Source organism: Phyllostomus discolor, chromosome X (assembly GCF_004126475.2).
Source record: "Phyllostomus discolor isolate MPI-MPIP mPhyDis1 chromosome X, mPhyDis1.pri.v3, whole genome shotgun sequence".
Lineage (NCBI taxonomy): Eukaryota > Metazoa > Chordata > Mammalia > Chiroptera > Phyllostomidae > Phyllostomus > Phyllostomus discolor.
In genome coordinates this window covers 11,293,099-11,309,890 of record NC_050198.1, presented here as the reverse complement: position 1 = coordinate 11,309,890, position 16,792 = coordinate 11,293,099, and the positions used below count along the sequence as shown (strand labels likewise).

Below are 16,792 nucleotides of genomic sequence, written 5' to 3'. Positions count from 1 at the left end.
GTTTAGCTCTTTGAAATAACAACAGCTCTAACGTTAACCCTGACTCTAGAAGAAATAAAACCAGGCCTGTAGTCAGCAAAGGAATTCACTTAAAAACACAACACCTGTTATTCATAGACCATATGACTTGGCTTTGCCACACAGATCAAACACATTCTTGACAGGCTGTATTTAGAGTAACAGTTACAGGTTTTATTTTGACTTCCATGATACCTCAGAAATGTTTTCAAGGGCAAAACAATCTGTTGTAAGGCATAACCAAACTCTCATGTTTAAGAACTCTGACATTTGCCCCCAAAGAGAAATATCCTTTGTTAATAAATACAATACCTGAGGTTAAAAGGTACACTATCAAAACTGTTCACACATATACACCCAGAGTACTCTAATATTGGAGTCCTCGTTGGCTATTGAAGCTGAATGTTTAAGCCAGTTCTTTACATATTCAGCAAGAGCCATTAGATGCAAAACAAAAAGACTCCCTCAGAGATGGTTTTCAAACAAAACATGACAGTTCATAAGCACCAAAGTATATCCTGTGACCAAATTCTTTAAGAAAGCATTGGGTCAAAACCAATAAATAACCAGTAAAATTTGAAAATATTAAAGGCATAAATATCTGTAGGTGCTAATTGATCTGTATTTTAGGCCCTCTTGAACTGCCATAATTTATATTCTAGAAAACCCACTGTATTGGCTGAATCTCAGCTGCAAGTTTACCAAATGTGAGAAATGTGAGAAAAATGTTTAGAGTAGGGGTGGCTTGTATTGTCTCCTATAAGCAATTTTTATTCTCCTTACATTTATTATCTTTCGGGGAAGTATGGGGAAGGGGATTGATTTGTAGTTACTAATAAAAGCAGAGTTTAGACATTACCAAAATATTTGATATATAACCTTCCATTCTCAATAGTTAATCCATACCTGAAAGAATTGGGATACTTTACCATTTCCACAGGGGCCTTTTCAACTTCAGAACTTGTCACTCTAACATTTCCAAGTTCAAAGAAAACCTTTGAACATGCATGTGGCAGGAGCTGACTCATTACACCGCTTGAGGGGATAACTAGTGTTTCTCACCTGGAATCACATTTCTAGTGCACAGGCACTGACAATATACTATTTACTAGCCTGACCACAAATCAACATTAACACAACTGAGTCTTGGATTGTTTTTCCACTTGTTTCTGTATCAGGTACCCAGGGATTAAGGACAGATGACAGAAGTTGAATAGGTGTGTATTAGTTTCCTATTGCTGTAACAAATTAGTGGCTTCAGACAACACATTCATTTACAATTCTGGAAGTCAGAAGTCCAAAATGGATCTTTTTTTAAAAAGGTTTTATTTATTTTTAGAGAGAGGGAAAGGAAGGAGAGAGAGGGAGAGAAACATCAATGTGTGGTTGTCTCTCACACACCCCCTACTGGGGACCTGGCCCACAACCCAGGCATGTGCCCTGACTGGGAATTGAACCAAGAACCCTTTGGTTCACAGGCCAGTGCTCAATTCACTGAGCTACACCAGCCGGGGCCCAAAATGGATCTTACTGGACTAAAATTAAGGAGTAGGCAGAGCTGAATTCCTGTCTGAAGGCTCTGGGGGAGAACCCGTTTTCTTGAATTTTCCAGCCTTTAGAAGCCACTTGCATTCCTTGGCTTGTGGCCCCTTCCATTCTCAGAGCCAGCGATGGCCAGTCCAGTGGTTCTCACATCACATTCCTCTGACACTTCTGCCTCCCTCCTGTATGTATAAGGACTGTTGTAATTACACTGGGCCCATCTGGATAATTCAGGAAAATACCCCTGTGTTACAGTCATCAGCAACATGCATTCCTTCTTGCCATGGAATACTACATATTCCCAGATTCAGAGGATTAGAATATGGACATGTTCAGGGGTGGTACCTTACTCTGTGTACCATGAGATGATAGAAGACAGTGATCATAAGCACTCGAGCCTTCTTCTGGGTCCTGACAGAGTTGAGGAACAGTGACCCTCATGCAGGAGAAGATATACATGTTTTTCATTTAAACATTCCTACATCTACTTGTGATGAATCTGCTTAAATGTTTCTCTTGAGTCTTAAGAGAAGCACAGAATAGCTGTAAGTGGAGGTGTCTGACCCAAATATACATGCAAATTGATCCATGAGGAGAGGAAGTGACTAGGAATCGAACCAGCGACCCATTGGTTCACAACCCACTGTCAATCCACTGAGCTGCACCAGCCAGGGCTAAGGAAAGTCTTTGATTATTGGATGTGTTCCTGCTGAAACAAGCTCTGGAATACAGTTTCTGGCTACCAGGCAGAATCTGTTTCCTGCCTATTCTCTGCATTGTCTGGTTGGTGTCTTTTGGTTTTGGTTTGGTCCTTGCATGTTGACCGCAGCGTTTAAGCTGTGATTCACTTCCAGCTATCCAGTATGAACGTACCCCATGCTCCTTTCTAGAGTAACTTATATTTGCATCATGGCCTTCGACCTGCATTGTAACTTAAGGTTTAGCATACATTTCTGTCTTAAACATTCAATACATATTTGAGCGAGCTACCAGGTGCTGGGGATCCAAAGAATAAAGAGGACACAATCCTCACCCTCCACCCCAAGTTCAGTTCAGTACCTTGACTCTCAACTCTGGCCTCTCCTGACCTTCGACTTTACTGAGCTCTTGAGAAATGGTTCATGTTTTTCATTCTGCCAATTAGAATTTTCTGAAGATTTTACTAAATAATTTCACATTATTTTATTGTTCACTTTTGGGTGGGATGCTCTAACTTTCCCAAAGTGCAAATGTTGCCAATTCTTACCCAGAGTAGGGGAAAATAGGAAAAGTAGGTTTTTTAAATAGATTTTCTTTTAGAAACCACTCATTGAGAATGCTGAATGCAGGAGATGGACAATGATACCCCTTAGCTAGGCCCATGGACAATAAGGCTCTGGGGGCGCTACCAAAGTCATAAGGCATTGGCACACGTTTTCCTTGAAGGCCTTAACAGATGCGGGGCCTTTGTCTCCAATAGCTGAAACTCCCCCATTTGGACAGAACTGTTTTGCAGATGAGATGGTCATTCAAGGTCTCAGCCTAGATTCTTTGATTGCGTGGTAGCTGGTGGGCCTCTCTCACCTGAATCATGGGGCATTACTTGCCCTTAAAAACTGTTATTTTGTTACCAGTTGAAAGCCTAGGAAAAGAGCAGTTTTCATATAGGAAGTTACGTTCCAATTATTGTGCTAAGGTGACAACAATCATCCTTAACATCAAAATAATGACCCTAGTATTAAGCGGTTACTAAGGAACTGTGGAAAGCTTCTGCACCCATCACTGTTGTTGAAATCGTTAACATGGTTATTTTGTATGAGAACTGGCAAATTCTGTTTGGACAGGAATGCCAGCAAACAATACGAGTAGCATTAGTTTAGCTTAGAGTTCCCTGCACAGAAGGAAACAGCAAGGCTGCTTAGTTGCCCCAAATCCAAATTGACAAGGCCTCTTCCTTTACGTGTTTTCCAATTATCTGTTGAACAGGACATCCATAAAGTGGCAAGGATCCCAAGCCTGCTCTGTACCAGGAAGATGGTATTTGCTGCTGCCAGCATTTTAGCCATTCTCAAAGGCTGGTCTGTAGTTTGGACTTTATCAGTGATTTTCAACGCTGTCATACACTGGAAGCTCCTAGGGACCTCTTTTTTTTTTTTTTTTTTTGAATAAATGCTTCCCAGACACAGTCAGATAGAATGGATCTGAAATGGAGCCCAGGACTCAGAGATTCCAACAAGGCCAAGCTGAGACGCCTGGGCTATAGTTAATGTTTCAACTCATAGAACAAAGTGAGCCTCTGAGAGAACTGGATTCAAAGAGATTGACAATCAGTGCCTTTTATAACAAAGGTAAGAATTGATCTACCATGCAACTATGAGATGAAAATGTCTAAATATCTTTTTGTTATTTTCTCATCCTGGAAGAGTATTATGTTGATGAAAGTGTCATCAATGGGCAGAGGGCAAAGGATTCACTTAAGACCAACATCTAGAAATGACAAAAGTGCTGTTAGGCAGCCAGCCCAGTGACAGATAAAAATGGATGCTCCATGTTAACTTTAAAAGCTTCAACAGAATGTAATGGCCGTGTATAGCTGCACTGTCCAATATGGTACCCATTAGCCACAAGGAGCTATTTATCAATACATTTTAATTAACACATTAAATTAAAAATCAGTTCTTCAGTTGAACTAGCCACATTTTAAGTGTTCTGCTGGCTAGTGGCAACTGTATTATACAGCACAGAGAACATTCTTATCATCACAGAGTTCTAGTGGCGGACGACCATCTACAGAAACCCTCCTATATGATGCCTCATAATTTACTATTGTGATCAAAGAATACATCTATGTGTAATTACGAAGTGAACAGCTGACAATATGCACAGATAATCATTTGTAAACATGCATTGTTAAGTCACTAGAAAGAATTTGAAATGAAGGACATGGAAGAGAAAACACTACAGTGCAATGCTTTGCAGCAGCTTCATGGAAGTGCAGACTCTTGAGTCAGAGGGTCTCTTTATGAAGCTAAACTGTGTTCACTTTTGGAATTTCCAATCAGGGCAGGAGTGGCTGCTACCAGGACACTATTCCCCAGTTGCGAATGCTGTGCTAGCACAGCATCGACTTTTGGTGAAATACAGATGGATACTTTAAAATTTCTAACTAAAAACCACTGTCACTTGCAAGAGTCGTTGGTTTTGTATTCTTTGGGCAAAATATATCACAATGTGAAAACAGCTGATTAGTGATTTTAGGTTTTGTGTTTTAAATTTTTTTAATATATTTTTCCAATTGTAAGTTTATTTAAAAGGTCCTGGAGGTACAAAAGGTGACCCAGCTGGGCTGCATGGGCTCAGGAAATAAGGTAAAGTGTCAAAAGAAGGGCTCTTAAAGCTTAGGAGAGAGAAAGGTAGCTTGCCTGGGGAGGGGAAGGAGGTAGGGAAAGACACCGGCTTACTCCAGAGAGAGCGTGCCTAAAGAGGGCTATACAACATCAGGCCTGGAAAGAACCTTGGAACCTCGCAGTCAACTCCCTCATTTTATTTTTATTTTTTACCTTCACCTGAGGACACTTTTTCATTGCTTTTAGAGCCAGATGAAAGGAGAGAGGAAGGGAGAGAGAGAAACATTGATGCAAGAGGGGAGCATTGATTGCATCCTGTATACACCTGGACTGGCTATTGTAGGTGGCCAGTCTGGGGACTGAACCCACAACCTAGGTATGTGTCCTGACCAGGAATTAAACCCACAACCTTTCGGTTATGGGAATGGTGCTCCAACCAACTGAGCCACACCGGCCAGGGCTCAATTCCCTCATTTTATTGATGAGGAAACTAGGGCACAGTTAACAGCTAGCTGGTAGCAGAACCAAGGCACAGGCGTTGGTTTCCCGACATTACCACCACCCAAGAATCATATAAATGCCAGTTTCTTGCCTCAAATTGTGTGTGTGTGTGTGTGTGTGTTTTAGTGATAAACACACAAGACAGTAGTTATGTGGGTGTCAAATTTTAAAGACAGCCATTCACTACAGAAGGTTCAGTAAAAGAGCAACAATCACACATTGAAAGGTAACATGAAGACTACATCTCTTACTCAGGGAGCACATAGCTACAATCACGTGTCTGGAGGCATCAGGTTCTGGGGTTGGTGTGGCACCAGCTCCTCAGAAGAGACCATGGAACCAATAGCCCTTTCATTAAAAATTTCAAGTGTAACTTCTGCCAATTCCATATAGCAGCAATTTGCAACTTACACTTCTTAAAGCATGTCCCCAGGGTATTTATTACAATATCAGTTCCTAGGTTGCCACCCAGAGAATCAGAATCAGCAGAGCTGAGGCAGAGCCCAGGAATGTGCATGTAGCCAGCATTTCAGGTAACTCTGGTGTACCTGGTCAATGGCCAAAGCCCGTTTGTCCAGGACAGTCTGGTTTATGCCTGTTTACAGCATCCAGTGCTCTTTCTCACTGTCAAAGGTGTCCTGGTTTAGACAGTGTATCATTTGGTCCCTCTTCCCTGATCCATGGACCGTATCTTGAAAAATACCACTCTAATAGTTTACCATTAAACAGCTCCTTTATTTTGCCAATAGGACATTCCCCAAAAAGGCCAGTTCAATGTTCCTTGCTACAGAGAATCCAAATAACCTTATTTTTCCTTTGACTGATCATAAGAATTTCAGGATCCTTTGTCCATTCCCAGTAACTTGCAAAGGTGCTTGGTCACGTATTGAATTTCAGAAACCAAGCGAGTAGAAGGCAAAGCTTACAGGTGAGAGGGCTGGACTACTGACCAGAGCTCAAGAAAAGACCACGCTGAAGCACAATGAATCACAACTGCCATTTTATTGTTCGATGATTGTGATACAGAATTGTCCATGTGCTGCAGGACTCGTTTGGCTATGACACACACACCGCGGGTGGCTCCCCAACTCATGGAGAACATTATCTGAGTCACATACTTGTCTGGTCATGTTTTTCCAACAGTCACAGCAATGAAACACTTTTCTCCAGAGTGTGTGGAGCGACACATTAGCTCAAACCAAAGTCATCCTTCACGGATGACAGTGTGGACCAGCCAGGCCACAAAACAGCACGCGGTACAGGAGGTGGCCGGGCTTCACTCCACGAACCGCAAGACAGCTACTGAGCACTGGACAGGTGCATACATTCATCACTGTAATTAAGCTGACAGGTGCACAAAGCGAACCAGGTCAGAGTTGGACTTGCGGGTACAAACATTGTAATGAACTCATATTTCATACATGAGTTAATATTCTCCTCTTGTCAAATCTGTTCTCGTTCCCAGTTTAGAATCTGCTTTTGAGTTAAGGAGTTACGATGAAAAATCGGCCAAGCAAGTAACTCTACATTTAAACACAGGGTTAGATGTGTTCACAATGGTGTATTTTACTCCACCTTGACTTTTCTTATTTGGTTCAAGCAGTTCTCAAGTATTCACAACTTGTATTCTGAATCTGGGAAATATTGAAGTTCCCGGCACTCGTGTACTTTTGTGGGGGCGTGAACTTAGAGCAACAGATGGTGGGATGTGTATATAAACCTGAAGTAGCAACCGTAACATCAAGTGACTCTAAGACCAAGAACTCTGCACAGGTTAGGGTGAGCCAGAATGCTCCAGTAGTATGTTCTATTCTTCTGAAACCTGTGCCATGTCCAGCAGAATGGACTCAAATACAGCTCCGGGTTTTCATTAGAGTGTAGCCTTCAGTTCTGGTTTTGAGAAGTTCAGCATGAGAAGAGAGCATGCCAATCGTAACAACGAACATAACAGAAACAAACACGGACGCAATATAACTCAATTCCTCCCACACGGAATCAAGTCTGCTTAAATTTTTAAAACACTCGGTACTTGACATTTTCTAGGTAAGCCTTGCCTTGGTTGTCTACTGAGTCAAAATACATTTAGTTTGGTCTAGTCTGCAAGAATTTTAAGTGTCTGCACAATTGATTGGGCAAATTCACATGCCAGCTGTAACAAGGACTTTTAAAAGTGAGAAGCGAGAAACTAAAGGATTATATGGGATGCTTCTCCCAGGAGGAGCTGCACAGGCAGGCAGAGAAAAAGGGAACAGAGAGACGATCTTGGGGAGCCCTTTCTACTGTACCTTTTACGCTTGTTACAACAGCCAGGCAAAATCTGCCCCCTGCCTGTGCTCGGCAGGCAAAGCTTCAAAGTCAGCAATTCAGCCTGGTCCTTCTTCACTGGCAGGCAGTGTCTATTGGTTTCAGATCCCTATAGTTACAGGCTTTTGCTGTAGTTATTCTAAAACATTTGTCCTAATTAAAGATGAGGAATACTAAACTCAGCATTTTTTTAGATAGAAGCATAAACCAGTTCTTAATGTAAATATAGTACCTTTTAAAACACAGACTGAGGTTTCCCAAGATTATAAACATTCAAATAGCAGAAAGAAAATGGAATTGGTAAGACAGGGGTGCCGTGGTGTATTATAAACAACAATAGAACAATTCATACTCATCCCACTTGTTTTCGCAAACTCCCCTGCACTACACTTAGCGTGGATGGCTAAATAGCCAATGCCTTTGACTTCCAATTGGATCAAACTTCTCTAATAGCCTTTTTGATGCCCAGCATATACGAAGAGCCAAAAGAGAGTTACAACTAAATGTGGAGTCTTTTTAATTTCTCTCAAAGAAAATCTCAAGGTAAGAATGTTTTAAAACATGAAGCAGTTGTTCTGAATATGCATTCCATTCTAAGGTGGCCATTTTCAACCAGTTTGGAAGGCTAAGATGAACTGAAGAGCTGTACAACCAGTGGTAAGTGCCACAGTTAGACATTCCTTTGCTGACACAGTGCTCAGAGTATATATGACCTTTGACATTTGTGCTGTTTCAGCCCATTTGCAAAAGTTATGTACAGAACTCAAATTAGCAGGCCACTTTTAGGTTGGCAAAACTCAGACTTCTAATAGAATGTTCTTTCAAGTGATGTGTTATTATCCCGAAAGGATTCTATTCCAATGGGAAACAGAATCCTCCCTGAAAAGCCAAGAAGCAAAATTACAGAAGAAAATCAAATTGCGGGATTTTTCTCCCTGTGAAAATCTCAGACATGCGTGAGAAAGACATCTTTTATACCCACTAAACAAAGGATATTTAGGTGCAATTGATCATGACAAGAGCCTAAAGCCCATGCAATCCGAGTGGTGATAAAAATGAGGCTCAAATTTCTTGGGTAATCTTGTATTCCTGAGATGACAATACTTTTGAAACTCTATCTCTAGAAATGTAGACAAGAACTATCAAATCTGAACACATCATGACAGAGTTTCAGAAATTTCTATGGGGATTCTTATCAAAGGCTATTCCCTGAGACGTGGAAGGGTAGTGAAAATGTAGTTCTTTGAATACAAAAAAATATAACATACAAAACCAATTTGATCTCTTTACTTCTCCATTTAAAGAAATTGCTAAAAATAAAAAAGATTTATGATTATACTCTAAACTCTTATGTTTTCCTTTCTTTAAAAATTTCATTTTGTTATTGAAAGGCCCCGTATGGAAGGATGCTCTGTCTTTTATATACATTCTCTCTCCTAATACTTCTCTTAAAAGATCACTTCTTTCAAGGTAGAGAAATAAAAATACAGTTCTTACAATCGAGTCAAACTTAGTGGAATCCTAAAATGATTATTAGCAATGGAAAAAATGAAACTGTAATTCTTCACTTTTGGAATGTATAACATAAAAAAATAAGCAAACTTGATGAAATCCTAAAATGATTAGAACTTTTAAACACTACAATTATAATTTTGTACTTCTGGAAAACATAAAGTGAAAAAAAAATCAAAATACCTCTCTGTGTAAATTAAAGCTCAAGCCATGGTATTCAAAATTTAAATGATTTACATAATCTGCTAAACTTTGTGTTTTGTTAGTAATTAATCTTCCTGAGGCTGATTTTGTTCTCCTTAGTGTTTGCTTAACTAAAGTGCTTAATAAAATTTCTACAGAATATATTAGCCTCTCCAAAGATGAACATTATTCCAAACTACAATCTGACAAAACTCTAACTACATTTAATTATGCTTGATTAACCCAAATGTCACTGAGAGATTTATAGAACAGAGAAATATTTTTCAGGTTAAGTTCATACTATTTTCACTGTAAGCTTCCTGGATCCAATATTACCACAAATCTACTACTCAGATCTGTAACATTCAGAAAAATCCCACCCCCCAAAATATATTCCCAACCATTCAAACTGGATAGACCACAGGACACCAGACACCAAGCTCTGATGTTTATCAACTTCAAGATATATGCAGACTCCACCCCGGACTGAAGTCACCACTTCCCAATGGGGAGCGCGCTGCCCCTGCAGAATCACCAGCGGGGAAGGAGACAGGAGGCATAGTCAGGAAGTCACATCCTATTAGGGACTTATTACTACTGCGAGGAGAAAAGAGCAGGCTTTCTTTCAATGCAGACATTGAATATCTGTACCAGATCTGTGCCAGACATTTGTTTGGAGTCTTTCAGTAGGGATGCCCTAAGGTGCTTTTATTTATATGCAAAAAAAGTCGATTTAAAGGTGACAAATTGGCCCTACCTAAGGGAATAATTAAAGGCATCCTGGCAGCCTATCTTTCTCCATCACTTAGCTCTGCCCTCCAAGGGTGACCAGAGAAGCAGGTGTTAAAAGAGAACTGGGAGTGTGCACTACAGCTTTGCTGTTCTGTCCTAGGGTGCAGGACCATCACAGAGAGCCGACTGTGTCACAACACAAGTAGCAGCCCGTGTCCCTACCACTGGGATCATGGGCAATTCATGTCCTTGTTTTAGGGACAGAGAAAAGGCAGAAACAGAGGTTTCTCAAGGATTCTATAAACACAATATTGTTATTTTCTTTTCTTCATTTTGGGAGGTAAACACAGCTAATGCCAACCTGTGGACTTCAGAGGGAAGCCTTCTGGGTGAAATCTTCCCTCCACCTCTGACATGGGTGTGGAAGTGTTAAAGAGGCTCTCCTCCTGTCAAGCATCTATTTTAACTGCAACAGCATCACCCAGATGCTGTAAGTAGAAACCCTGTATTTAAATAGTGATTTCTGAAGTCCTAGAAAGACACGTGGACCCTGTTGTAACTGCATTTCTGTTACGAGGAAACAGCAACCCACATTTTTCAATGAAATCTGATTGTGAAAGCTGGTTCCTCTCATGTCGCCATGGTTCTCTGTTGGCCAGAGAGATAATGAAATGCAATAGTGATTACTGTGATATGCCACTTCAGTGAGAGAATCAACTGCAGCCACCCGGCTTATTGCTTTTCTGGGCGCTACTCCTCAGGCCCACCCGACACCACACACCATGAGTATGGCACTGATTCCTCAGTCTCTTGGGCTCTACTCTGAGCCATTTACACGAGAAAGCTGCAGGCACTACAGCGGGGGGTGGGGGGCGCAAGAGGAGGTGCTACAAGAGGAAGAGGAATATGTGGTGGAAGAAGTTCTCTACCATCGAGTGGTAAAGTAGAAGGGATTCTCAGATGAGGGCAACATGTGGGAGCCAGAAGAGAACCTGGATTGGCCCAACCTCATTGATGCGTTTCTACAGTCACAGAAAACAGCACGTGAGACATATGAATCATAGGGAGGCCAGTGTAAAGCTGACTCTGATTCTGAAGATAACAGGGAGGGGGAAACTGGAGAAGAAAAGAAGAGTCAGAAAAGCCATGAGGCTTTGCCCAGGGTCTGGAGCCCAAGACGATTATTGGAGCTAGACTCCACTGGAGAACTCACGCTCCTGATGAAGTGAAAAACTCTGATGAGGCTGACCTGGTCCCAGCCAAGGAAGTCAATGTCAAGTACCCCCAGGTTGTAGTATCTTTCTGTGAGGAAACGCTGACATTACATTCCTACCCCTGGAAGGATGATGACAAAAAAAGATGCCAAGAATTAACTTTCCTGAGTACCAGCTCCTGTTACATCTGACTGTGGGTTTCAAGTGGGGAGGGGAAGGAGTTCTGTCAAGTGGTCTTGCCTTGATACCATGGAGATGGCTTGAAAAGATGTCCAAGCTCATCTTATGAGGCCAGCATCACTGATTCCAAAACCAGATGAAGGAACTACAAAGAAAGAAAATTATAGGCCAATATGCCTGATGAATATAGATGCTAAAGTCCTCAACAAAATGTAAGCAAAACAAATCTAGCAACACATTCAAAAGACCATAGACCACAACCAAGTGGGATTTATGCCTGGAATGCAAGGATGTTACAATATCTACAAAGCAATAAGTGTGATGCACCACATAAACACAATGAAGGATAAAAATCATATGATCATATCAATAGATGCAGAAAAAGCATTTCATAAAATCCAGCACCCATTTATGATACAAAGTCTCAGCAAAGGGAGAATAGAGGGAACATACCTCAATGTCATAGTAAGAGCCATATAGGACAAACCCACAGCCAACATTATACCTAAGGGGCAAAAACTACAGGCATTTTCCTCAAGATCAGGAACAAAACAGGATGCCCACTTTCATCACTCTTACTCAATATAGTACTGGCAGTCCTAGCTACAGCAATCAGACAGAAAGAATAGAAGGAATCCAAATTGGAAAGAAAGAAGTAAAACTGTCATTATTTGCAGATGACATATACTGTATATAGTGAATCCTAAACACTCCACCCAAAGACTACTAGAACTGATAAATGAATTCATTAGACTAGCAGGATACAAAATTAATATTCAGAAATTGATTTCATTTTTATACACCAATAATGGAGTATCTGAAAGAGAAACTAAGAAAACAATCCCATTTACAGTTGCATCAAAAAATAAAATAAAATACCTTGGAATAAATTTAACCAAGGAAGTAAAAGCTCTATACTTGGAAAATTATGAGATACTGAAGAAAGAAACTGAGGAAGATACAAATAAATGAAAGCATGTACCATATTCATGGATAGAAAGAGTTAACATTAAAATGTTCATATCAACCAAAGCAATGTACAGAGTCAATGCAACCCCTATTAAAATACCAATGGCATATTTTGCAGAACTAAAATAATCCAAAAATACATATGGAACCACAAAAAACCCTGAATAGCCTCAGCTATCCTGAGAAAGAAAAACAAAGTTGGAGGAGTCATGCTATGTCATATCAAACTATGCTACAAGGCCACAGTCACCAAAACAGCATGGTACTGGCATAGAAACAGACACATAGATCAACAGAACAGAATAGAAAGCCCAGAAATAAACTCATGCCTATATATTCAACTGCTACTTGACAAACAAGGCAAGAACGTATGGTGGGGTAAAGAAAGACAGTCGATTCAATAAATGCTGTTGGGAAAATTGGACAGATAAATGCAAACAAATGAAACTAGATCACCTCCTTGTACCACAGACAAGAATAAGCTCAAAATGGATTAAAGATGTAGATGTAAGACTTGAAACCATAAATATCCTAAAAGAAAACATAGGCAGTAAAATCTCAGACATTTGTCATTGCAATTTTTTTTTTCAGATCTATCTCTTCAGGCAAGGGAAAAAAAAAGAAAAAATTAACAAATGGAACTACATCATTGTGACCTTAGGGGAGGCACTGTGTACAGTAGAATTTGATTAGTCTCCAACTACAGAGAGCCAGGCTGTCAAACTCATTTTCACCGGGGGTCACATCAGCCTCACAGTTGCCTTCAAAGGGCCGAATGTAATTTCACCTCCTTAACAGTTAAGGAGTAGTTACATGTATACAGTCCTAAAATTATTTCAGCCCTTTGAAGGCAATAGTGGAGCTGGGTGAAAATGAGTTTGACACCCCTGTGCTAGGCCCTGAAGGTGAGAAAAGTGTGCCTAGTAGAATATGCTGGCCACCAGGAAGGGAGATGCCACAAACAGGCCAAATTAGACCTGCAGCCTGTGATCCACCTGTCCTTTTGAAACATGGCCGCCTGTGTCCCTACAGTAGGCCCCAGCCCTACAAACCATGGACATGCATGTGCATGAAAAACAGAAATAATGCCGATGAGGAATCGAACGTTTCTATTTCTTAAAGAACCAAATTATAAAATGGGTTGGTTGAAAAGAGAGGCAAGAAAAAAACCCCAAACCCTTACGTCATAGTAAAGCTCTCATAAGGGTAACTACCCTCAGTGGGGTAGCTTGGCTAGTGAAGTGCTAATAAAAAAACAGTACATACTTCCCCTGATAACTCTGATTATGTGCTAGTTAGAAATCTTCTATTATATTTAATTAACACATAAATAACTCTCAGTGGCTGATAACATCTTACATTCATTAAAATGTCAAATGTCCCTTACTTTCAAACCAGAAGGTACTGATATCTCTAATTGATGGAACAGGAACCTGAATTAAGAGTTATCTTTCCATTATGAACAATAAACAAAAATCCTGTGTTGATCAAGTTATTAATGGGTCTTTCCTCCTAGCAATATTGAGTCCTTCTGCTTACTAACATGGATTATGAGTATGAAGTACATTACCTTCAAAGTTAATGTTTAAGCACCTGGACCACTGGGAAAGATGGCAGAATAAATGCATGCTTATCTTGGTGCATCTGCCCTTCAACACACACCACCAAAAACTGAAGCAGCTCTCTGTAATGAAACAAATAAAAGCTACCACCACATACTGAGGACTCCAGGGGAGTGTCTCACAGACACAGTGAAGTTGGGCACTTATCAAAGGAAGATTCTGAAATTTTCCAAGTAAACCATAGTTGCTGGGCCGTTCACGAGAATGTTCCAAAGGACTCTACCAATGACAGTTACTTAACTTGTAGAAAACCAAGAGTGGTGACGGCCCGGAGAAGCAGAGTACACACTCCATGGGCACATTTCCAGGAGAAAACCTAAGAAGGGAGGCTGAGATCTCAGGTGCCCCATTTGTGTGCAGCAGATGGAAACAGTAACTCAGGAGCCAGTCATACACAAGCTGACTACAGTAAGTCCTCACTTAACACTGTGGATAGGGTCTTTGACTTTAAGTGAAACGATGTATAACAAAACCAGTTTTACCACAGGTGAATCGATATAGACAACAGTTAAGTTCCTATGGCATCTCATCAATGTTATAACGAAACGACGTTATTCAAGGACCTGCTGTACATATAATCCAGCAGAGCCTAAGTACAAACTCTCCACACTTTTGCTAGCACGACATCTAGTGTAAATGGGAGAAGGTGGGGAATCCCTCTCCCCCAATGGGACCTGCCCACCCCAGGGCAAAGGATCCCACACTGTCCATGGAAGGGACTCACAGACAACATGGGCCAAGGAGACTTGGCTTCATTCCCTATTTCCCCATATCTAGAGAGCAGGATGAAAAACAGAGCAACAGCCTCACCAGTACGACCCATCAAGATCTAGCTTTACACTTCGAGTGCTAAGGTGATCGTTCAAACACTTCTCACTTCAGAAAGGACTCCAGAAGGCTTTGTCCATCCTCTCCTTGGGCAGATAGAACCGGTCCCATGCAAGCACAAATAATAAGCAGAAAAGCCATCATGATACTTGTGCAACAATAACAGAGCAGAACAACAGAAAAGGAAAGGAATGAAAGAAACAAAAGACAGATGAACACATACTCTGGAAACAGAATGATTTCAGAAACCACAAAAATGTAGACCACACTGTTCAGCCTCCAAATGAAATGAAATAAGGAGTCAAACAGGACAACATAATGAGAGAAGAAAGCTGGCAGAGCTAAGAAAGAAACAGATAAAAAAATAAAACCACAACAGAAGTGAAAGCCACATTGGAAGCATCAAGGCCTAGAATCAACACTATGGAAGAAAGATGAGGTGACAGCGATCGAAAAAGTGATAAATATGAAGGACAGATAACCGCCAGCCAATACTGGGACAAACTGTTGAAGAAGAAAACAAATGAACTAGTAAGAAATCCGGTCAGGTCAAATGTCAATCTTGAATGTCATTGAGAACCAGAAAAAGCCAACAGATGTCTGTCAACTCTGACATGCACTCAAATGGAGTTACTGAATTCAAGGATAAACAAGAAATCACAAGTACCCACAGCAAACAAGCAGGTCATGTACCAAAGGGGAAGCAAGTTCTCTCTGGATTCCGCTCTCTCAGCATCACCAGACACTAGAAGACAATAAAGTGAGATGTCCAAAGAATCAAGGGACAAAGCATGTGACCCAAGAACCCGAGACCCAGCCAGGTTACTGAACATACGGAATAGCAATAGAGGTACATTTGTAAACACGCGAGAAAATTCAACCGAAGCTGCAACCAGCCCACCAAAAGCTGAAAGCATCAACTCTCGAATGAGGAGTCTTTGTATGAAGGGCTGGCAGTGAGCACTGAGTTCATTCAAACATAAAATTAAATAACTCTAACAATTACCTACCGCTATATACTTTAAGTTGCCTGTCTTCCTCGGTAAAACTTGCCAAATCCATTCGATTATCTCCTCTCACTAACCATGCCAAAATGAAAACACACAAAAGAAAAACCTCTCCTGAATAGAATTCTCTTGCACTACAGAAAAAATTGTGGTTTACATCTTACCCTTGAGGGTTGGTACACCCAGGAATTTCCTCAAAAGAGAGAATGCTAATTACTTGGTGCATTGCTGAGAGTACAGGCCTAGGAATAAGAAGACCTGACTACTCACTTTGGTTCTTCTAATCACTTACCGCGTCACCTTGGCAAACACCGCACTGCTTTGGGGCTCATGAAAAACAGATAATGCCTGCGTGCTCCTCCACACAGCATGGTAAGGATCAGGGAATGCTGTATGTAAAAGCTCTTCGGGATAGACAAGCAAGGCTATGAACCCATGCCGCTTGGTTGGATGGAAAGAACCAACTGTATTAAGGGGTCAAAATGAATATGCGAAGACCAAAAAGCATCAGAAGCCTCCTGTGGATCCATCCCTGCTGAAAGAAGTAGGGACTTTCGTTTCTCTCCATTTTAAAGTCACTGCTTAGCACCACGAAAAGGAAATTTGGCACTTCCACAGTTCCTGACTGGAATGATTTTTAATTTGGGAACAAAGACAGTTTAAGAACTTAGAGAGATGTTGCCCTCCACCCATGGTAAATGACTCTCAATTTTCAGACTTTCATTCAGTTAATATTTATTAAGCACCTACTATGTGCCAGGCACTGTTCCAAATAGTAGACACACTCTCCAAATACTTAAAATCAAGTCCATGAAAGGCAAAGAGAGGAATTGGTTGAACTAAATGAATTTTGT

The 16,792-nt window shown here is 40.8% G+C and overlaps 1 pseudogene; it reads left to right on the top strand.

Moving 5' to 3' along the window:
• Window positions 1-10,900: 10,900 nt before the first annotated feature.
• Window positions 10,901-11,523, top strand: LOC114505597 (annotated as a pseudogene).
• Window positions 11,524-16,792: the final 5,269 nt, after the last annotated feature.